Source organism: Narcine bancroftii, chromosome 2 (assembly GCF_036971445.1).
Source record: "Narcine bancroftii isolate sNarBan1 chromosome 2, sNarBan1.hap1, whole genome shotgun sequence".
NCBI lineage: Eukaryota > Metazoa > Chordata > Chondrichthyes > Torpediniformes > Narcinidae > Narcine > Narcine bancroftii.
The window spans coordinates 147,492,315-147,515,754 of record NC_091470.1 but is presented as its reverse complement, the minus strand read 5'-3'; the positions used below and the strand labels follow the sequence as shown (position 1 = coordinate 147,515,754).

At 42.9% G+C, this 23,440-nt stretch overlaps 1 protein-coding gene across 4 annotated transcripts in view; it reads left to right on the top strand.

Moving 5' to 3' along the window:
* The first annotated feature begins 7,573 nt into the window (after nt 1-7,573).
* casz1 (castor zinc finger 1) overlaps nt 7,574-23,440 on the top strand; it is a 360,461-nt gene continuing 344,594 nt past the window's right edge. For all 4 annotated transcript variants that reach the window (XM_069918493.1, XM_069918491.1, XM_069918492.1 and 1 more), the window contains exon 1: nt 7,574-7,870. The gene's annotated coding sequence lies outside the window, so the exon portion shown is untranslated. The remainder of the gene's footprint in view (nt 7,871-23,440) is intronic.

Here is a 23,440-nt window from a genome sequence, read left to right as displayed (position 1 = left end):
CTATTGTATTTAATGTAAGGCTCCCATATTTGTTCGAATATTTCAATATTATTTCTTAAACTATATGTTATTTTTTCTAATGGAATACATTTATTCATTTCTATATACCATTGTTGTATTTTCAAATTATCTTCCAATTTCCAGATTGGCATAATACATTTTTTTGCTACGGCTAGAGCTATCTTAACAAATCTTTTTTGTGCATCCTCCAAATCAATTCCAAATTCTTTGTTTTTTATGTTACTTAGGAGGAAGATCTCTGGATTCTTTGGTATATTGTTTTCTGTTATTTTATTTAATATCTGATTTAGATCTTCCCAAAATTTTTTTACTTTCTCACATGTCCAGATTGCATGAATTGTTGTTCCCATTTCTTTTTTACATCGAAAACATCTATCAGATACTGTTGGGTCCCATTTATTTAATTTTTGAGGTGTAATGTATAGCCTGTGTATCCAGTTATATTGTATCATACGTAACCTCGTATTTATTGTATTTCTCATCGTTCCGGAGCATAACTTCTCCCATGTTTCCTTTTTTATCTTTATATTTAAATCTTGTTCCCATTTTTGTTTAGTTTTACCATTTGGGGGTCTCCATGTTGATGCAATCCTGAAGAAGGCTTGAACTTTCTGAGGAGTTTCAGGAGATTCAGTATGTCTCCAAAGACTCTTGAAAATTTCTATACGTATGCTGTGGAGACCATTCTATTTGTTGGCATCACTGTCTGGTATGGAGGTGCCAATGCTCAGAACAGGCAAAACTCCAGAGGGTTGTTAACTTGGCCTGCGACATCATGGGCACCAGTCTTCATTCCTTTGAGGATATCTTCAAGATGTGGTCTCTTAAGAAAGAAGCCTCTATCCTCAAGGACCCCCACCCCCCCCAGGCCATGCCCTCTTCACACTGTTACCACCAGGAAAAAGGTGCAGGAACCAAAAGATGAGCACTCAGCGACACAAGGACAGCCTCTTCCCCTCTGCCATCAGATTCCTGAATGATCAATGAACCAGACACTGCCTCACTTTGTCCTTTTTGTTTTCATGCAGTATTTTTATTTATTTCACAATGTGATTTACATAAATGTTTTCACTGTGATGCTGTCGCAAAACAAGGAATTTTGTGATGTTCATGACAATAAATTCTAATTCCGATTTCCAGCATTGAAGCCACATGGGCCATAGAATAGAATGTTGTGGAATGGGTTGCCACCCTGAACAATGTTTGATAACTGTTTTGCCAGTTGGTGTGTTCTTTGTTTCATAAGTGAAGTGGTTGGTCAGGGAGATGGATGCTTAAAGCACATCATTGTTAAATAGATAGCTGTCAGATCAACGTCTATACAGTGCAGACATGAAACTACAAATGCTGGAATCGAGAGCAAAAAACCACAAGATATAGAAGCAGAACCGGCCATTGGCCCATCGAGTCTGCTCCACCATTCTAATCCTGATCTGATCCATCCACCCACTCAGCCCCACTTTCTGGCTTTCTCCCCATAACCCTTGATGCCCTGACTAATCAAATACCTGTCAATCTCTGTCTTAAATACACTCAGTGACCTTGTTTCCACAAGTTCCACAGACTCACGACCCTCTGACTAAAGAAATTTTTCCGCATCTCTGTTTTAAATTGACGCCCTTATATCCTGAAGCTATGCTCTCCTGCCCTACCATGGGAAACATCCTTGCCACATCTACTCGGTCCAGGCCTTTCAGTATTTGAAATGCCTCTAGGAGGTCCCCCCTTCTCCTTCTGTACTCCAGTGAGATAAACTTCTGAAGGAATTCAGTGGGTCAGGCAGCATTCATGTAGGAAAATGAACAGTCGAGGTTTTTGGTCAAAACCCTTCATCTAGTCTGAAAGTTTAGAGGGAAGATAGCCAATACAAAGTAAGGGGCAGTAGGAGGATTGGCAGATTGAGTCAGTGGAGAGAGGGCAGGGTGGAGATTGCGACAGAGGCCAGGAAGTGATGTGCAGGTGTGTGTGAAGAAATGAGTTCGACAAGTCCTAAGAACAACGACTGTGAACACAGGCTGGTTGAACAGTGGATTTTATTTACACCCGTAAGGGAGTCACAACACGAATAACACACGCGCACATGCACACACTGGATAATAAGACACACTCGCAAGCCCTAAGAGATAGAAAGCTTTATAATCAAGTTACAGCACATGATATCCGCAGGCATGGTTCTTAACTAGGGACAGTGATTTCTAGACCCAAAGTACACAAATCCAAACCCGTTGTCAGCGCACACCTTACCTATGACTCTCTACCATCGCCCACGGTTTCCAACCTGGAGTGGAGCTAGGAAGAGAAAGAGATGAACGTTCCACACATGGTGGGCTTTATATCAACTGGAGAGTCTGGCCCAGATATCGATGAGGCAATTAAAGGGGCCAATGATCAGATGTGTGCTGACCAGTGGGCGGGGCTTGACATAGATTGGCAGGTGAGGTGATGTTCGACTAGTTTCCAGCCAGAGAGGTCACATGACCCTTCACAATCCACACTACAGGAGGCAACAAAGGACTGCAGATTATTGAAGGGAAGGTGAAGCGTGGTATCATTGGACAGGAATAGTGGGCAGGTGGGAAAGGATAGGAGCCACCAGGGTGACTCATCTTCCTTTCTTGCCTGAACCATCTATCAGTTGCAAACTATTGCACCACCTCACCTCCTCCTCATGTCTTTATACTGGTTATCTCCCCTCTCCTCTTTCGCTCGAGATGAAGGATCTTGACCTGAAACATCAACAGTCCATTTCCCTTCACAGATGCTACCTGTTTCTTTGCTCAAGATTTCAGCAACTGGAGTCTTTTGTGTCTCAAGCTCGTCCAAATCTGTTTTTTTTTTCAGTTGAAACCCTTTATCTGGACTGAAATCGTAGAGGGGAGATTGCCAATATAAAGTACTGGCAAAAGCTGGCAAGTGATAGGTGAGGAGGGGTTGATTGGCAGATTGAGTCAGTGGAGAGAGGACAGGGTGGAGACAGCGACAGAGGCCAGTTGGTGGTAAGGGTATACCATACATACTCGTACAATCATCAACTATTTTTGGGCCAAAATTGGGTGGGGGGGGATCGACTTTTACATGGGTCAAGCTTTTAGCCTTGGTTAGCACCTGTGTCGTTCAAGGCATCGGGAGCTCAGATGGCCAGGTCCGAGTGGTAAGTCTGCGCTCGGGGAATTGGGAGCTTGGATGGGCGGGCGGTCGGATTAAGGGTTCAAAATTAGGAGCTTGAATGATCCGCAGTCGGGAGCTTGAATTGGCGGGTGGCCGGGGCCACAAATAGGGAGGGGGAGGTTGACTTTTACACAGTTCATACTAAACACCCAATTTTTGGATCTTAAAAGGAAGAGGGGAGGTCGACTATTACACGGTATCAATGATTACATGACTATATACAGTATGATGCAGGGTAACCATCGATATAGGGTTCGGTTCTGACAGCAGCCTCCTCCCATTGGTTAACTCAGCCACAGCTGAGCTACTACAACACTCCGTACAGCCTGTATCGAACTCCACAGAGCAATCAGCTGCCTCATCATTTGCATTTAACACTCAGAACTTCCCTCTGCTCCAAAGAATCCTGGCAGTAAACAGCCCGGCAGAGGATAAAAGGTTAAAGATGCAAAGAAGGGATAGATGAATATCTACAATTCCTTGCTCCAAGGTGCTCAATAGTCAGAGAAGTGATTTTGAATGGAATTCATTTCAGTTGTGCAGAAGCTCGGCAGCTGAGATGCACATATGTATCTGCCGCAAACAGCAATGTGGTTATAACTGGTGTTAGTGAGGTTGATGGAGCATTTTGGACAGGACAGAGATGAAGGCTCCCTTGCTCATTCTCAAATGTTTTATAATCATCCAGGGAGTGCAGACAGGGCCTTGGTTTAGCACCTAACATTAACACATGAGCAGGAGCAGCCGCAAAGCCCCTGGAGACTGCTCCTCCACTCAATAAGATCATGGTTGATCTGATCTTGGCCTGCATTCCACTTCCCTGACAGCTATTGATGAGAATGAGATTATTGTCATATACAAGAGTACCCTGTACAAATGCACCAAAATTCTTACTTTTGTCTAAAAAAGAACTATAGCAGTACATGTTAACTTACTCCAGTAGAGAAAGAGATTATAAATATGAAAGATAGATCAATAATAAACACAGGTAGTCCTCAACTTCGGGTTCCATTCTGCCCAACTTTTCATGTCTTGAAATGGACATCAGTCGGAAATTTACTGTATCCGTTTTATCGTTTGTCAAATGCAACATGGCAGCCACCAAGGCCAGCTCTCGTGAAAGGCAGCCACTTCTGCCAAAGGTGCTATTTTCCATAGATAGGTCCCTACTTTCACCCCAAAAGCGTAATTTTGATATTTACTTTTTTTTTCCTCGGTGGTATGTTCAGATGGCTGAAAGTCACATAGGTTGTAAGTCGGGGACTACCTGCATTCACAGTTACAGTTTGCACAAGAAAAATGTCCACTGATTTCTACCTTGCTGACAGTTTTCAGACACCTCCATTTACTTTTCCCTTGAACAGGACCTCACCAAGAAACATTAGTCCACTGTCTTCTGCACCACCACTGACCTCATTTCCGGCCATCTCCCTCCTACAGCCTCTAATCTCATTGTTTTCCAGTCCCTCACAGGTTGATTCTACCAGATCCACAAACCCAATTGTCCCAGCCTACCAATAGTGTCCACATGCTCCTGTCCCACTGAATTGGTGTCATCTTACTTGACTCTGTTTTGTCCCCCTTGATCCAGTCCCTCCTCACCCACATCTGTGATACCTCGCATGCCCTCCATCACTTCAACAACTTCCAGTTCCTTGAACTCAACTGCCTCATTTTCATTTTGGACGTGCAATCCCGATACACCTCCATCCCCAATAAAGAACATCTCAAGGCTCTTCATTTTTCTTTTATAACAGACCCTACCAGACCCCCTCCACCATGTCTGCCTGGCAGAACTTCTTCTTTGACTCATCCCCACTTTCTCCAGTTCAAAAGGGATAGCCATGAGTAGCAATCCATGCTAAAAACCTATACAGGCAATGCTCCTCAACTCTTTCTCTTCTGCAGTGACGACAACATTGGTGCCGCCTCCTGTACCCATGATGAGCTTGTCAGCCTTATCCATTTTGCTGCTAACTTTCAAGCCAACCTTAAATTCATTTGGTCCATCTCTGGGCAATGCTCTCTCTTTTCTCGATCTCAGATAGGATGGACAGTCAGCACCTGTTTCAAAGGACACAATCAACAAATACCAGAGGACATCTGTACAAAGTGGAGGGAGGAAGTTTTACGGGCAAATTTTTTAGATAGAGAGTTGTGGGTGCCTGGAATGCCTTGCCAGGGATGGTGGTGGAGGCTGAAACATTGGAGACATTTAAGAGACTCTTCGACTGGCACATGGATGGAAGAAAGATAGAGGGTTATGGGGTAGGGAGGGTTTGGTACTTTTTTTAGAAAGAGATACATGAGTCGGCACACCATCAAAGGCTGAAGGGCCTGTACTGTGCTGTATTGTTCTATGTTCTATGTCTCCATCTCAGAAAACAAATATCTTTTACAGACATCTTTTATAAACCCAACTCTCACAGCTACCTTGACTGCACCTCTTCACACCACGTCCCCTGTCAAGATTCTGTTCCTTTCTCTCAATTCTTCAATCTCTGTTGCATTTGCTCCCAAGATGAGGTCTCCCATTCCAGAACATCTGAGATGTCCTCCTTCAAAAAATGTAGCATCCCCTCTACTGCCATCAACTCAGCCCTCATCTATATTTCCACTATTTCCTGCACATCTGCCCTGGTCCCTTTGCCCTTACTCAGATGTAACAAGACAGGATTCTTCTTGTCCTTCCCTACCATCCCACCAGCCTGCAAGTCCAACATATCAACCTCTGCAATTTCCGCTACCTACAATGTGATCCAAGACTCATTATCCCCTCCCCCCATCTCTGCTTTCAGCAGGGACTGCTCCCTCTATGACTTCTTCATTCATTCTCCCCTCCTTCAGTATCTACCCCGATGACCGCAAGCAATACTACACTTGCCCTCACCCTTCCTCCCTCACCTCTATTCGTGGCCCCAAACAGTCCTTGCATTTGAAGTAACACCTCACCTGTGAATGTGCAGGGCGGGGAGACATCAACTGCATCCGGTGCTCCCGATGTGACTGCCTCCACGTCAGGGAAACTGGACACAGACAGGGAGGTCGTCTCGCCAAGCATCTTCTCTTGATTTACTGCAATTGCATGGACCTCCCAGTGGCCAACCATTTCAATTCCACACACCAATGCCACATTGATCTGCCTGTACTGTGGCCTCATCCACTGCCAATGGAGACCACCTGCAAATTGGAGGGACACTCGTATTCTGACTTGGAACTCTGCAGCCAGACAGCATTGACCTCCGATTTCCATGAACTCCACCACCCCCGTCTCCCACTCTCCCTTCCTCTCTGTCTCCTTTTCTCTAGCTCCTGACTCCTATCATTGGAGAGCAATTTTCCTCCCCATCACTCATCAGCTTCTCTCTTTTACCCACCCACCTACACCCACCTCGTACCTGTGCTCCTCCCCTTCCCTCTTTTATTCAGGCTTCTATTTTTTCCAGGTTCCTGGCCAAAGGCTCAGGCCCGAAACGTTGATTACCTTTAACTTCCCTTCGATGCTGCGCGACCTGCTGTGTTTTTCCAGCACTTTTGTGCATTGCACTCCAGCATCTGTAGACTTTCTTGTGTAAGAGACCTGAAAGATGGGCGTTGAGCTCTGGCAGACCCTATGGTTAATATGTTTTTCCTTTTTTTTATCCTTCATGGGTGGAGTCTTTTTTTGGAACAAGTGTCTTTGCCATTTTATGTGTGTTGTCCTTTATTTAAGTGGTTAATGTATTCCTTTCCTTAGGTGTGGGTGAAGGGAGGGATAAAACCAGACTCAGTAGAGAGTGTAAATATACTTGATAATTGTGATTGTTGTATTGTGAATTATTGAACTTGTATGAGTTTGGAAAAATTATAAATAGAATATTCCAAAAAAAGAGAAAAAATGATGTTTTAATAGTGCAGGCAGGTCTTTTTACAACTCTGGGATACAGTTGGGGTAGAAAGGAGAGGTTCAAGAGCCTGATGGCCATTGAAGAAAAAAACTGTTCTTGAACAGCTTTCCTATTTCTCTGTTCCTATTGACCAAAAATATCTGCCATCTTGACCTTGAATGCAATCAATTACGCAGCATCAGCAGGTCTCCGCAGATCACTCGCAGAGATACACAAATTCCTTGGAGAAGAAGTCCTGTTTTAAGGAAGTGATCCCCTTCTTCTGGAATCGCATCCAAGGTTCTGGACATCTCCACTGGGGCTAACCTTGACCAATAACTGGGGTGAGGGACCTGAAGCCACACGTTGCAAGATTCACAGGTGAAAATGAAGCAGAAGTTAAAAATGCAGATTTAAAAAAAGTTAGCAAGACTTTGTCAGGAGTCACATCTAACGTTTTTTTTAAACTGGCAGATCCTGGTGTGCTTGCTTCCTGCGTGAATTCAAAGGCGACAGCCTGCGCGGGAGTTCCATCCTGACGCCTCCCCTTCGCTGTCCCAGTGTTCCATCTCCATGACGACGCGCAGTGTCCAATGGGAGGCGGCGGGGGGAGTCCCGGGGAGAGGGAGCCGCTCCGCGTTCCGAGCTGATCCAGTCCGGGATTTGCCAGCTGCCAGCGCGGAGTTGGAGAAATCGACAAAATTCAATAATACGGAAAAAAAACCCAACCAAGTTCAACGCGCATGCTCCAAAAAAAGCTCCTATCCATCCTAACACACACATTTCGAAAGTCGCCGAAAGCAGCCCAAGTGCAGGTAGGATTTCAGTCTCCCCTTCCCCCCCCCCCCCAGTCAATGAATTGTTTGAAGTGGAACCCCTGACAATGGGGAGAGGTGAGAGAGGGCGAAGGGTGTCTCTCACTGTTGCAGCCTGTGTCTCCGTCTGTCCGTCCGTCCGTCCGTGTGCGCCACCAGTGCGTTAAGTTGTCTTTTATTTTGTTTTAAGCCTCGAGCTCAATAACTGCTTCACAATTACCCCTGAGCTTTTGCAAACTTGGGGAGAGCAAGTGCCTCCCCCCCCCCCCCTCCCTCCTCATCGCCCTGACTTTTAATTTCGTCTTGCCTTAATCTCTCTCCTCCTGACTATGGGGGTACACGCAGTTGCTCGACGAGGTTGAGTTGAATGGTGAAGGTGTTCATTCCCCGAATTGTTGAGGCGTTTTGCTGTTATGAACCCGGGGGCCAACGTTATCACTGTCCGTGAGGTTGGGATTTCATTGCAGAATCAGCCCAGAGTTGTGTGACAAGGGGAGCTGGAGGGGAGAAGGGTCCTCGAATTGTTTGGGAGCTGTGTTTGAGGTGCTGGATGTCGTCAAGGTGTGAAAGTGCCGAGGGTGGGTGAAACCACGGGAATCCCCCCGACGGTGGGCTCAACATTTTGGGCAAGTTCCGTGAGAGCGGGCTTGGCAAACTGTGCGATGTGTTAAAAGGCGTGATCGTGCCGGGATCAGCCAGATGCATTCTCATAAGCGGGGTTTGATTCACCTTTGAATCAGGGTTCATTGCCTCCTCGGTGCAAGTTCAACGTCCCACCCCGGTTACAGGACCCGTGTAACATGAAGATCACTTGCTTTTTGTGGGGGGGGGGCGGCTGAGAGCCACTCGCAAAGTTTCGTGCGAAGGATCCTAAGGACCTTCGAGGGTTGAGATTATTTGGTGCTTGCTCCACGCTAGAAGGGGGTGGGGGGGGGTGATATCGGAGAAAGCCAGGTTATTTTTTTGCAAAGGCATTTTTTTTTAGAATGGGCAGCGCGGTTTGCACTTTGCGTCAGGCTCTGAGGAAAAATGGGACACATTGAGGAAGGAGAAAGCGAAAACGATCCATTTTTGGTCCCCTTCCTGCGGATTAGAACAGGTGTCGGAGCGATCAATCGGTGAAGGAAGGCGACTGCGGACACGCCAACCTCCGGCAGCGACGGAATGCCCGTCCAGCGCTCCGTGCGCCCCTTCCCCTCGTCCCTCAGCCCCTCTCTGTATCCTGCGTGTGACCCCTGGATGCGTCTGCATGGAATCCCTCTCGTGTAGAAGAAGCGCGTGGCTTTGACGAGGCGCCCCGTGTAATTGGGCATTTTTTAAAAGACCTTTCGTACTTTGCTGAGCTTTTTTTGGGGGGGGGGGGGGTGAGGGGAGACCATGTCGCTACGTTCATTCAAGGAAAGAATTTTCCCTGAAATGGGCATGACTTTTCCCAAAGTTTAATGTTGAGATTGTTTAAGAACAACTTTATAATCAAGTTACACTCGAGCATCTTTCCCTTAAAATGCCTTGTTTAATTTATCATACATTAATTCTACTGATAATAATCTGCCCAGGTTTCCATGGATACATAAACTGATCGAATTTACAACGCCAAATTTGATGAGCTTTTCAAAATACATAAAGCATTAAGGCTGCATTTCCCATCTTGCCTGATTATTATGTTGTTTAGCTACCAAATATGTCATATCCATAGCGACCGTGGAGGTTTATTGTCTTTTTCAAGCGATAGCTCACATAAGTAATGACCTTTTTCCCTCTTTGAGCAAAGTCAATGTCATCTTGATGTTTTATCTGGTGACATAATTTAAAACATTGTGCAAATATTAACCTGATTGCAAAGATACTCCGACAGAAAGCAGAAAATACTCTTTGGGGGGGGGGGGGACTGTTCAAACCAGTCCCCAACATGTATACTTTGAGGGTGTGTTCTCAGGCTATTTCAGATTCACTGAACAGTTCCAAATTTAACCCAGTTTAATATCAATTGATTTATCCTGACCATATTCGCAACAGAAGCAGGGGTTTTCTTGTCTAGGATGTGCACTTTTGTGAGATGTTTGCAATTATTTATTGAAACAGAAATTTAGACTTGAAAGCACGGTTTTGGAATGGATCACAGCTTCGAGCAATTAGAATGGACAAGTTGTTCAAGGTACCCCCCAAAAAAAAGCCACCAGGTTGGAGATGGGTGGCTCAAAATATCTGCAGACTACCATTATCCTGACTTATTATTGGAATCAAACTCTCAGAGAAAAGGATTCTGTTCCTCCTGCTTTAAGTTTGTGTAATTATTCATCTCAACTGGTCTGTATGTGGTATTGATATTATGGTAATATTTCTCGACACTGCTTTAAATCATCTGGAGCACCAGAGCAAAATGGTTAGTTAATTTAAACTCCTCGCACTGACTTCCAAACGCCAGTCAATTGTTGGGGAAGGAACCCTGCAGCCCAAGATGGAATCACAGTATTTAAAAAAAAAAGAAACCCACTGGCTCCTTTCGACACCGTGTTCACTCTGTGCTCGTATCTTATGATTTACATATTTAAACAAAACTTGTGCATTGTTCATTTTTTCATTCTGCTCGCAACGGGGAGAAAAACCTGATGCATTTTTCCTCTGTGTGGGATCGTATGCCGTGCTAGTGGTCCGAATGTATTGGTCCCTTCAAAGGGGAAAGTTAGAATCCCACCCTCCCCCCCGTTACCCTTGGTCACTATTGTCAACTTTTTCCAGCATGTGTCCTTAATGTATATATAAGCACTGAGAAAGTTGCCCTTTTGGAGCTAATTATCATTCTTAATAAGTGGTAAAGGAATGAGGAAGCGTCACTAGAGTAATCCTGCCACTGCTCAAGGTGAATCTTCAGGAGAGCAGGCTGTTGATTTCGGTGGGAGACATTGCATCTGAAAGCTTCTGAAATGGTTCCATTTGATTGACAACTGCCAGTCAACCCAATAACTGGAGAAACTCAGCAGGTCTAACAGTGTACTTTATGGAGCAAAGATAAAGGTTCACCACCGTGTCTACAGACTTTGGTGTTTTACTTGTCAGTTGATGTGGAAGAGGAAAGGTTTCCCAAACTTTGCACTCGCTTATTTAAACATCCCCGTGACCTTCCCTCGAAATATCAACCCCTTTGTTACTTTGCTGCTGTTGTTGGTTCGGATTTGCTTGTGTTTTAAAGCCACTGGTTATGTTGTAGCATTTAAATGATTCTGGATTACTTCTGTCTTGAGGTACCCTGACTTATTTTAATCAAGAAGATTAAAAAAACCAGTTTTAAATGAAATTGTGCATTGTGTTAGTAAAGGCATATTCTAATTAATGAACATTTAAAAAAATAACATTCTTGAAAAAGCAATTTAAAAAAAACTTACAAAATACTAAATGCAAAAAAAAACCTCAAATTTTCAGTTCTATATTTGATTATTATCAAAGCCTTCAAGGAAAGTGTGGGGCAGAATGAGTGAAATGATTTAGATGGACAAAATTAAAATCTAAATATCACAATTCCCGCTGTTGAGTTCTGGCTTGGAGCAATGGTTGATTTGTGAAATTACCAACCATTTATGGTCAAAGTCTGTCTGTGAGATGTCGATTCTTTAACCTGTGTGGGACTATTAGGATTGAGACATATAATACTCAGTGGGGAGGGGGGGGTGCAATGATTCAATTCCTTTTTTTAAAGAATTAGTGAAGGAAGGTTGGTCAGCTGCAAGCTGAGTGGAAGCGAAGCGACACTGGGTGACAGCAGCAGTGCATGGTGTTTGTGGTGCATGAGAATAATGCAGCAAAAAAAAATCTGAAATGAAGTCTTCTGAAATCCAAAATGTTAAATGCAAAAGCCGACCTTGTGGAGGAACATATTTGTGTAAATATCCACTTGTGCATTTAAATGCTGATTACAGCCGCTGCAACTAGTGAACAAAAATAAAAGGTTTCAGTTTCTCAAAGTTATAAATCAATTACACACACACACACCCACCCCAAAAAGAGCCAATGTGTGTGTATCAATTCTTCTGGTACTGAGATGATATTTCTCATTCTGGTGATTCTGAAATTTAATCAGATAAAAATGAATTGAAAGACAACTTTTAAATGCTTTGAACATTTATCTATGTTCTAATAGTTAGAGTCAAGATAGCAGACTTTAATAACATTAAAGTGCAATGTGCAGTCTTTGTTTCTATCATAAAACATGTTGGAACATTTGTTATAATCATATTGGAAACCACTGCCTGTGGTCATAGTGTCCAAGCTGTTTTTGCACTCATTTTTTTCTTAACTTCATATTTTTAAGAAGCATTCTCTCCAGATCAGGTACTCAGCTTTTACTTCGTTACAAAAAAAATTTGAGGCCAGTTTCAAATCCAGATTGCAGCCCAAAGAAGCAATGAAGCAGAGATGTATAGGATGGGAAGGCAAGAAGAGGTGTCAGCCCACTTGAGCAGATTCTGCCACTTAGAAGATTATGGCAAATCTAAGTTTACAACCTGACTTTTCCTCTATTATCCCTGATAGATTTTTAGTAACAAAGAGCCCATCAATATTTGGTTTAAAGTTAGCTTTGGTTCTTGAGTTAATTGCTTTTTGGCAAAAGAGAGTTCCAAATTTCTACCTTGCTCTGTCTGTAGGATGGTTGCAAACTTTGCTCTGGAAAGGCAATTAATGCAAGTGCTCAACTTCCCAAACAAAGGCAGAGTCATTCTTGCAGTCCAACATTGTGAACTATAGTCAATAATCCTGAGGCCATCCCAGGCCTCCATCTGAAAACAGCAAAACTGGATTGAGACAAGGAATCTCATGCGAGCTGTCTTTTGTTTGCTCCATGCTTGCTGGACTGAAGCGTGGGATGCTCGGTCTTCCCAATCTCATCCTGATCGGATAGCTCGGCAAGGACCGAGCCTCGCCACTGTGTCTGTACCTTGAGACATTAATTAACAACCATCAGTAAGTCCTGCTGGCTGAAGTTTTTGATGTAAACTTTTTTGGTGATGGGATGCTTTGCACTGTGCTTTACACCAAAAAAAGGTTCCATTGTATATGTGTAAATATTGTCACATGATTGGGAAAATAAGGTAACACGGCTGTTTTTTCTGGACTGTTCTGGTTTGTCAGGGCTATATTTATTCTAGGTATGCAGGTTTCATATAAGGGTCATCAATTTGATCTTCTGATTCTTTACTGTTTAGAAAAAAATTAATTGAACAAGAAAGGGAAATAAAAATGCATGGCTCAATATAGCAGTTCACCCAGTTGGGGAATTATTTTACCCTTTGTGTAAAAATAAATGAGAATATTGGACATACAAACACACGCTTGTGGAATCTGGATTTTATTTCAGTCACAAGAGCAAGCTACACAGCCTACTTGTGTAACAAAATCCACATTCATCTGCCTAGCAGGCAGTAAGCTGTACTAGTGTTGACAAATCCCCCTGAGTGTGACTGTTTTTCTATATTCCAAACACTCACCTCCAGTTTCTGCTCTTCCCTCTGTATTAGTTCCATGTTGCACTCTATCTCTCTGGTAAATTTAACTATACAAAAACTTATTAATTAATTGGTAATGTGCTTCAATGAGCAGGTGCTGGTAGTTTTGTTCCTGGTCTTTACAGCTCTTTTCACATTGTGACGGTTATTTCTTTTTTTTAAAAAAATGAAAATTCAGTAATTCTAGCTACATTGTGCCCTATTCTTTCTCAGGTCCTCTCTTTATTCTACTCTAATTAAATTATTGTCTCACTTCAAATTGTGTAGACACGTGCGTGTGTGTTTTAGAAAAGTCACCTGTGGTTCCTTTAGAAGCATCCCTGCCCTTGTTGAATCTGAAGATTGTGAGTTCAGATCCCAAGTTGGATGACTGTGTGCAGCCACTCTGGGGAGTCGCCCTAGTGGAATATTGCAGTTTGAGGGTGCTGCCCTTCGGTTGTGACATCGGTGCCAGTTGGGGTGTGAACCAAGCACTTGACACAGTTCTGAATGAACTATCTCCTTGTTCTCACAATACTCATGGTAGGAGATCGCTATGCACAGATTGTCTTCCACGCTCCACACGATTGCATCAGAGCAGATGTCCAACACTATATCACTTGTGATTAAATGCTTTTGGTTGTACTGAAAAGGATGCAGAAAGTGTTGGTTAAATACAAATCTGCCTTTCTTTCTCACCATTCCATGCCATCTGAGGCCAAGCAAAGTCACATTTTTCTCAGTGTATCTTTGGGAATTTCATTATTGGTTAAAATTGTGAAAGTTGGATCTCTCACCAGTACTGGGACCAGCTATTGTTTTGGCTGTTATTGTTGAAATTAGGTATGATAGCAGGTGTGTTCCCTTTCATTTTTGTCCACTTCCTTCCTTAACAGGTTGGTGATAGAAACAGGGAAGTTGGGGTGGGGGGGGGGGGGGAGAAAGAGTCAGGTTTGAGCGGTGTGATGGATATTGAGTGAGTTGGGATGAAGATTTGTAATCAATTGATACAATACTAGAACTTGGAGCATTAAATAACCAGTCCGCTCAACTCGTATCCGAACAGAAAATCTAGCAGTGGGATCATGTCAAATACCCAATTCACTTTTGTAGCTGTCAACATCATCATGAATCCAGCACTCAGGATTGCTACAAGGCACTGTCCCATCATTCGCAAAACTAAGCATCCATAATTGGGTCAGTCAAAAGGTGTTACAGATTGAAAGTGTTAGGTCCTGAGTCATGTAGTTCACTAAGTTGTCTTGTTTTCAGATATGATTTTAAGTACAATTTAGAATGGCAATCACTGGAAAAGGCACAGTGTTGACAACAAATAATGAAATTCCAGAGCACTTGCTTTAAAATAAAAAGTTGTTTCTGTGGGGCTTAAGGTTTATTACCCCTCCATAAATCTTCGTCCGCGAAGCCAAGCCAAAGAAGGAAAAAGGTTTATTGAAAATCTCAGAATTGAGTTTAATGGGAGTTTTGTTCAGAAAAGAAATGACAAGTCACAGGGCAAAGGTGAATGGATGAATTCACTTCTTCCCCAGGGGCTGAACATTATCCTTGATACCTTTGTGTGATGCATCTGTGGTCTTTTGCAAGCATTAGGGGGAAAAAAATTCTTTAATTGCCCTGAAAATCTATAATAATTTAATTGGCCAAACTGTTTAAATAAAATGTCAGTTTCCTTCAGATAAGTTGTATTAGATTAGCTCAAAGTCTTGATGCACAAACAAAGAGTGCAAAGATTTTGCATCTCGTTCCAAAGTCGAATCTCATTCAGCTGTAGAGAGATTCAAGTGCTAAGTGGAGAATGGAAATTCCATTTGCGTGATTCTTCCCAACATGGCAGTGGAATTTGGTTACTAATGATGGGAAGACTTGGACACTTGGCTGAAATACCTTGGAGCAATCACACTTCAATGGTGCACTGATGGCAGATCGTAGCAGGAAACATCAGTGGTCTGAAAAACTCCTAGGTGTACCACATTTTTGATACTCCCTATGAATATGTAACTTTTTTTATAAAAGGGTGTCTTCATTTATAACTGCCATAAAAATACATTATTATCAGCAGGACTTTGACATCCAAACCTTTTTTATTTCCTCTTATTGTTTCTTTATACAAATATGGTCAAATTGGCATCTTTTATTCCTCATTAAAAGTCCAATGTTTGAGTTGTCACATTCGCTCAGAACCTGCCCGGTTGCAACCAGAAAGTTGCTGACAAGCAGGCACTTGAGTTGTTAGTGAAAGTGGTGACACCCTTCACTCAGTGGTGTGTGAAAGCCCTGATGGAGTGCTCCTGGAAATGTGCACACCAAATGGGGTTGATTAATATGTGTGTGTGGCTCTGATTTCTCCTCCTTTTGAGATTTTTGTAAGTGTTGTCCTGTGGGTGAAGATGGCAGCCGTATTGGAGCAACTTGATACTGGACGTTTGGGGCGTAGGAGTGGGGGCGAGAGATGAGGGGGAAATGGGAAATGTAAGGCTGCGGATTGGTATCCTCTCTGGTTGGCGCAGTTATAGGAAGATTAGTCCATCTCCAGCTCTTTCTCCTCAAACGTCTAAAAGTAAATTAGATAGTCATTTGCAGCACACAAAAGTGCTGTGAAAATTTAGCAGGTGACACAGCATGGACAGGAAGTGAAAGGCAGTCAACATTTCAGACCCGAGTTTCTCCAGCACTTTTGTGTACTGCACGAGACCCCAATGTCTGCAGATTGTCTCATTTACCTTATTGTTTTCATACCTCATTGCCATTTACATGTTTGTTGTTTATAAATTAGTAGTCAGCTTCCCTACATTACAACAATAACTACACATTGGAAGTATATTAGCACCCTGATGTAGGCCCATGACCTGAAACATTGGCTCTCTCTTTCCTTCTGCAGAGCTGATCGACCTGCTGAGTTCTTTCTGTGATTTTTTTTTTTGCTCCAGATTCTAGCATCTGTGTCTTGAAAAACACTTAACTGGCTGTACAACTCTTTTTGGTCCCTGTTCAGCTATCAAAGGTGTTACTGAAGCACAAATCTTTATTTAACTCGATCACCTATTTGAAAGACCTTCCCTCTACAAACGGATGGGCTTCAAGTCCGTGTGCAAGTTGAGGCTTTCCTCGCCTGCACCCAGTGGTGACAGTCACCCAACCATATGAAATGATCAGGAAAGTTTTAGCACAAACTCAAAATTGAGCCAACAGGGATGAAACATCAGACTCATTTCTAAAAATAATTTCTGTTTGTCGGACAGTAAGTCTGTCAGTTTTTGCAATCCAGCAGATAGCCCGGGTCCCATCCCCCAACTCTTTGGATGGGAGTGTGTAAATGTCCTCTAGTTATCTCACAATTATACTTTAATCACTCTGATATCTCATGGTGGGATCCATGAAAAACTGTGATTGCTTTTAAACCATAAATTCAACCTTTAACATGACAGACGTATGTTAACTACAAGTTAATGAATCTTCCGTGACCACACCATAAATAGATCACTAACAAAACTAAAGATAAATCACACCTGCCTTCTTTAATCAGCAGAACAACGAATAAGATTTAAAAGAAGCATTTATTTTGTCCAACTTAGTCAGGTTTCTTTGAACTCTAAGAGTCTATGTATTTTTAACACTGAGTCGTAATGTTTGTCTTGTCCAAGCTTTTCAGTTGCTCAATAAGTGAAATCATCATTACTGGGAACTCTTTACCTCAGGGGTTGGCAATGCTCATGGCTGAGTATCTTGAAGGTTGGGATAAATAGGTTTTCAGACATCATGGGGATGGGGCACCTGGGACGAAGGACCAGCTATGACCTTATTGGACAGCGAAGTATGTCGGGTGTGAGGGTGGGATCAAATACTTCTTGGATCGGGCCAACACTTGTAATTAGGCCACATTTATTGGGATGTGAACCATCAATGCCAGCATTTCTTGTCCATCCCAAAGAAAGAAGGAATTGAGAATCTAACAGTTGGGTGGGTGTGGAGTCACCAAAAGTTCAAACCAGGTCAAGGCCATCTGGAGGACAAAAAAAAACAGGTGGGTTTGTGGTATTTGTTGATCCTGGCTTTCAATTTCCGATTTATTTAATTACAAATTTAAAATTCTCCAGTGTGATTGTGGGATTTGAACTCTTTTTAGATCAACAGTCTTGTCACTTAACGACTATGGCACTGTTCCCTCTCCTCCTCTCTTTAAAAGGGAACTTCCCTTGCTGGGTCTTGATAGAGATAATGCACAGTAATTATTCGGTGGTCTTGTCGTTTTAAGGGTACATCATGTGATGAGCTGCCTGGAGAGTATTGAAGCTCATAGAATGTGAGAGTAGAGAAGGCCCCACCCACGGTGGTGCCAGTTCCTGTTCATTGAATTCATTATGAAGTACATGTGCCTGAGTGTTTTGTTCTGTGTGGTTACACTGCTCCTCCTTCATGGAACAACTCCCCTGGGTATTCATGTTGCCAAAGATCAAGGTGGATAAAGCTTATTTTTAAGAGATCTCTCAACTTTGTCAGGATTGGATTTGCACAGGTGGCGCAAATTAATTTCTTTAATTGTCTCTGGGATGTGCCAAAGTTAACAAGACTCCCTCTGAATTAGCGCCAGAGACAAAATCAATGAGCTGTGCCACGAGTGTGAGGTCACACACGGAACAGGCTGGGGGAGAACGGGAGATTTCCCTCGCTGATGGACTTTAGGCGCAGAGAACATCACAGCACAGAAATAGCCCACCTCGTCTGCGCCACACTGTTATTCTCTCATCGACCAGCACCCACAGCACCATGCACCTATCCAAATTTTTCTTAAATGTCTAAACTGAGCTTGCATTCAGCTGGCAGCTCATTTCGCACACTCACTGCTCTCTGCGTGAAGTTCCCCCTAATGTTCAACTTAAACATTTCCCCTTTCACCTTTAACCCACGTCCTCTAGTTCTTGTTCTCACCCAACCTCAGTGGAAGAAGCCTGCTTGCATTTATCAATAGCCCTCATAATTTTATATTGCTCAAATCTCCCCTCATCCTTCCATGGTCTAGAGAAGAAAGTTTTAACCTGTTTAACCTTTCTCCGTAACTCAGTTCCTCAAGTTACTGAAATGAGATAGCAAACAAATACAGTTCTGTGTATTCACAGTCACCAGCTGACTGTTCCAGATTGTTTAATTAGCTGAATTTAAATTCTCTGGTTACTCTGGTGGGATTTGAACCACAAATGTTAGGCCAGCCTTTGAATTAATAATCCAGTAGGTTACCCACAATGCTCATGGCTCTGATCAAAGGGGTGGTGAAGTAAATGGAGGTGAGGCCACTAGTGTCACTAGGGGGGTGCGGACCGCATCGGGTGACACCAAAATGTCTGTGATTTAAAAAAAAAAAAAAAAAATTTTGTAACAACAGAAACATTTTCTGTAACCCCAGCTGACATATATCAATATACCTACAAGGTTAAAACTCCATGCTCATTTACTTTTTGAACCTTCTAATGGGCTCCAGTCAGAGCTGTCATTATTACCCAAAGACAATGATCCTTCGAATCACGTGGTTCCGTCTGCCCGACCCACCAGCACGCGTTGTTGTTTTTGTTGCTGCTGGTGTTTTAGCTACAATATTGTGGTCATTAGTATTTGTGAACCGAGATCAATAACTTGTTTGAGAATGAAGTAGTAATTAAGAGAAAAGAAGGATCTTGTAACAATAAAATTTAACGGTAAAATCAACATAATTTTGACGTAGTTCTTAAACGCTTTTATTTTGAATTCTATTACCGAATTTTCACTTTAACCACATGAAACTATGTAAATGTAAATACATTTAGGCTGGGCGTATGGTATTATAATTTAAAGGTGTCATTTTAATTTTGCTCGTTGTTTATCTCACTACTATTAATGTTGCATTCTGTGATATACGGGAATTATGATTTACAAGTAGCATTAGTACAAAAACATTACTAAGGATTCTGTATGGTATGGAATGGGGAGGTCCATGGTGGGGGGGGGGAGGGTGTGGGGGGGGCGCGGTGACAGCATGAGTTACCACACTGAGTGATACCAACCCTTGTGATGCCACTGGGTGAGATTGTCTGGGTGAGGGAGCTGTTGACCTTTGCAGCCCCTCAAGAGACATAATCTTGTTCTCAGCCCCACCAGTTCAGAGGAAAGGCTGGGAGTCCCCACGACCCCAGTCTCTGCTGCAGAATGTTGGTGGGGACCCAGGTGAATATACGGGTTGTACCTCTTTAATCCGATGATGTTTGGACCTGGCCATTGCCGGAAAACACCTGCTGTTACTTGGAGTTTGTTGGGAGTACCTAAGGGCAGGCACAGAACCTGTGGTAAGTGCTTGTCCACGCCCTGCATCCCACACCTCTCACTCAGTGTCAATGGTGGGACCGTGCTGGTTTATTTCTCACTCTTAACCACAAGAACCTTTGTCCTGCACAGTCCCTCCAGATGGAGGAAGATTTGTTTCTACGCCACTTCCATTTGTTCTGAGGAGGCCGGTGCGGGGCAATGTAGCTTCTGCCACTCATTGGGCAGAAGCAGTTTGATGAGATGAGTGTGTGGAAGCTTGTGGAGGGGTGTGCTCCTTTCAGTATTTACACATGGTTTGTGATGAATGAAGACGGGGTTCTCATTACCAATGGACAGCACGGTTAGCTCATTGCCTTTACAGCACCAGCAATTGGGACCAGGTTCGAATCCTGCACTGTCTGTAAGGAGTTTGTACTAATGGCGGCAGATTCAAAACACGCTGGACCACAGAGCACTGGATGAGAAGTTCAACCTGTAACACCGTTCAGCTGTCTCTGAGCCAGTCCTGTTGCCACAGCAGAGGAGGATACCACATGTTCTGAAAGGGATTGCCTTTACCACTGAGTTTGTTTTAAATTTAGGGACGAAGCATGGTTCATGACCCCATGCCGCTCAATTACACCCATGTTGCCAATTAACCTACGAAACCATACAGAAGGAAACTGGAGCCCCCAGAGGAAACATGGGGACACTGGGCAAACATACAAACTCCTTCCAAACGGGTTTAAGGCTGGCGTTGTAATAGTGTTGCGCTAACCGATACACTAGCTCTGCCTCTGTCAACAAATATCTATAGCAACCACTCTCAACAGGGGGCCCAAAGGGACCCCTCGGCGCCACAGCCCATTTAAGTAAAATCCTTGTTTTCTTTTCACCTCGCGTAACATCAAAGTTGTTTTTTAACGCAATTGGTAGGAGAGAAGTAAGGAAAGCTGCTTCACGGGAGAGGCAGCGCATAAACTTTAAGCAGAGTCCTGGGGGTGGGAGGGGCACAGCTGAAAAAAGATTGAGAATGGTTGATCAAGAGGATGCTTTAGAACCTGGAGATGATCACTCTATAGCCATTCCAAACTGTGGGGCAACAGCTGGAGGTTGGGATGATGCTAAACTCTCACATTGCAAAAGTTCTTGATAAGGAAATGAATAAGAAAAGGAATGAATTATAAAATGGTTGGTGTTTCATCTTTGCAACTCCAGGTGCAGGAAACAACAGGAGAGTAATCTTGGCATTGTTCTTAACGGAGTAAAATTAAAAAGTCTGTGATTATAGTAAAACACAGAAATGGTGGAGGAACTTATTAGCAGGTCTCACGGGTCCATAGGAGGTTAAAAATATATATATAACCGATGATTCAGGCCTGAATCCTCCTTCAAAAGTCATTATAAAACTTTGCCTTCTATGGATGTTGCATGACCTGCTGAGTTCCTCCAGCATTTCTGTGTCCTTAACTGTCCTGTTAAAGAGAAACTGCCATAGTTCATTAAAGCAATACAATGAGGTTCAGTGGACCAATCAAATGCAGGAGCCCTGCCAAGGAGAACTCCGATATGGGGCAAGATCCACTCTGGTAACACTGGACAACAACTTTTTTCCCCCCCAGAAGGTTTGCTTCCTGAAAAAAATTGGGGATTATGATAAACAACTTCAAGCTGAACACAAAGATAATTTCAGATTTTCTGCATCATGTGAGAAGTTGGAGAAACATTACATTTACTTGTATAGAATTTAGAATGTTTAAATGCTGACACATTGTGTTAGTTCAACTGACCTAAAACAGTTGTTGCTGATTTTCATTGTACTCAGCATCTGATGCCTCTGGTGTCCAACGTCGATGGATTCCATTTGCCCTGATGCTGCTTCTCCATGGTCGCAGTGTCCTGGTGATACCTTTCACCATGTTCATCACTGACTGCACCAAGATCAGCAGGGAAGGAGTCCAAGTGTGAATGCAGAAAATGAATTTTCAATGACATGTTGCTCAACATGATTTTGTCTGCTTGAAATACCCTTAAAATATGACAGGGAATCACAAACATAGCTTTTGTATATAAAGGCACTTGACAGCAGCCCAAAATCCATAAAATATACCCAGAAGTGTTCGGGAAGAAAAATCTTTGTGGTCCAGTATAATCAACAATGCGGGAGGACTATTGATGAGCATTGCTAGCAGCCCAAGAGAAAAGAAAACTGGGAATATTTGCATTTATTCTGCACCTAACGCAGCCCTTTGAGAACTTTCACAAAATACACCCAATAAAGTAATTCTGTCGTCGCGATGTAGGGACTGCACAGCAAGATCCCCGAAGCAATGACATAACAGTGAGCAGATAATTGTACCAATGTAAGTATTAATTGAGGGGTTGTGATCGAATCAGCTGAAGAGGGGGGGTGGGAGCTGAACACCAAGTGGAATTGCTTTAAAATAGTGTCAAGATGATGGGACATCAGATGAAGTCAGGATCATATCTCAATCCGATCCAAGCACAATAGAGATTTCAGATTATTGTCAGAGTTCATACAACCCTGAGATTATTTTTCCTGCGAGCGAGGCAGAATTACCACTTATTGGTTGTGCAAAAAAAGCTGTACATGCACGTAAACAAAGATAGAAATGTAAACAAACTGCAATATAGAGATGAAAAAAATCAATAAAGAGCAAAAGTAAGTGTCCTTAAATATGGGCCTGATTGAGTTTGTTCTTGAGTCTAATGGTGGAGCGGTAGCAGCTGTTTCTGAACCTGGTGGTGCAAGTCTGGTGGCACCTAGACCTCTTTCCTTATGGTAGCAACGAGAGCAGAGCATGTGCTGAGTGGTGTGGATCTTTGGTCGTACTCTAGGAGTCTGCTGAATGCATTAGTGGCTGCCCTGATTGAACCATGAAACATAACACTGTGACCCTTGTGAAAATGTAGAGAGATACTCGCTTCATTCCAAGAGCACTAAAATGGTTTACTAAAGTTGACATTAATGTAAATTGGAATTATAATTATTGTTCCAAGTGAGCCATGTGAAGGAAGAACAAGTTTAGTTTCTCTTCGACTTTATCCAAAAAGAATTCAAAATACAAACAAAAGCCATATTCTAGGCGTGTTCTGCAGGTATGACAGAACTGATTGTTCCTGATATTAAAATATTAAAAAAATTCAAATATAACAATAGCAGCTCAAACTCTGAGAAACCAGACTTTGCCACTGACTGAAGCAGCAATTTTAAAAAAAAAAGAATGAAATATGCGTATATCCATTATAGTTGTGTAGCACCTTTCACATTCCCTTTTGAACATGATAAAGCACTGCACAATCAATGAAGTTTTTTGAAAGGTGGTTTATTGTAGACGAGGAAATACTCCAGGCTGTTTATGCACAGCATACTCCTTCAAGTAGCAATGTGGTAATGTCCAGATCAGCTGATTTATTTTAATTGTTGATGGAGGGTCAGACGCTTGCTATTGAGGTAAAGCCTGGTATTAGTTCCCACTGTTGATACTATCTACAACATTCTGTGTCAAGTGTGAGTCAGTTGCAGGTAGTAATGAGTTGGCACGGTTGTCGTATGAAGTCCCAAGGCAGACATTTGAATGCCAAGTTACGGCCAGTATTCCTGCTAACACTGAGGGAGCACAGTGATGCTGGATGAGATGGTGAAACAATGAACTGATATCTACCCCACTTACCCACCATCACAGTGGGATACAGTAGGCCACATGGTGCTAATTTGCTGGTCAAGGTTCAGCCAAGTATTATCTCACTTCTCAAAGGCAATTGGTGTGGTCCTGTAGGT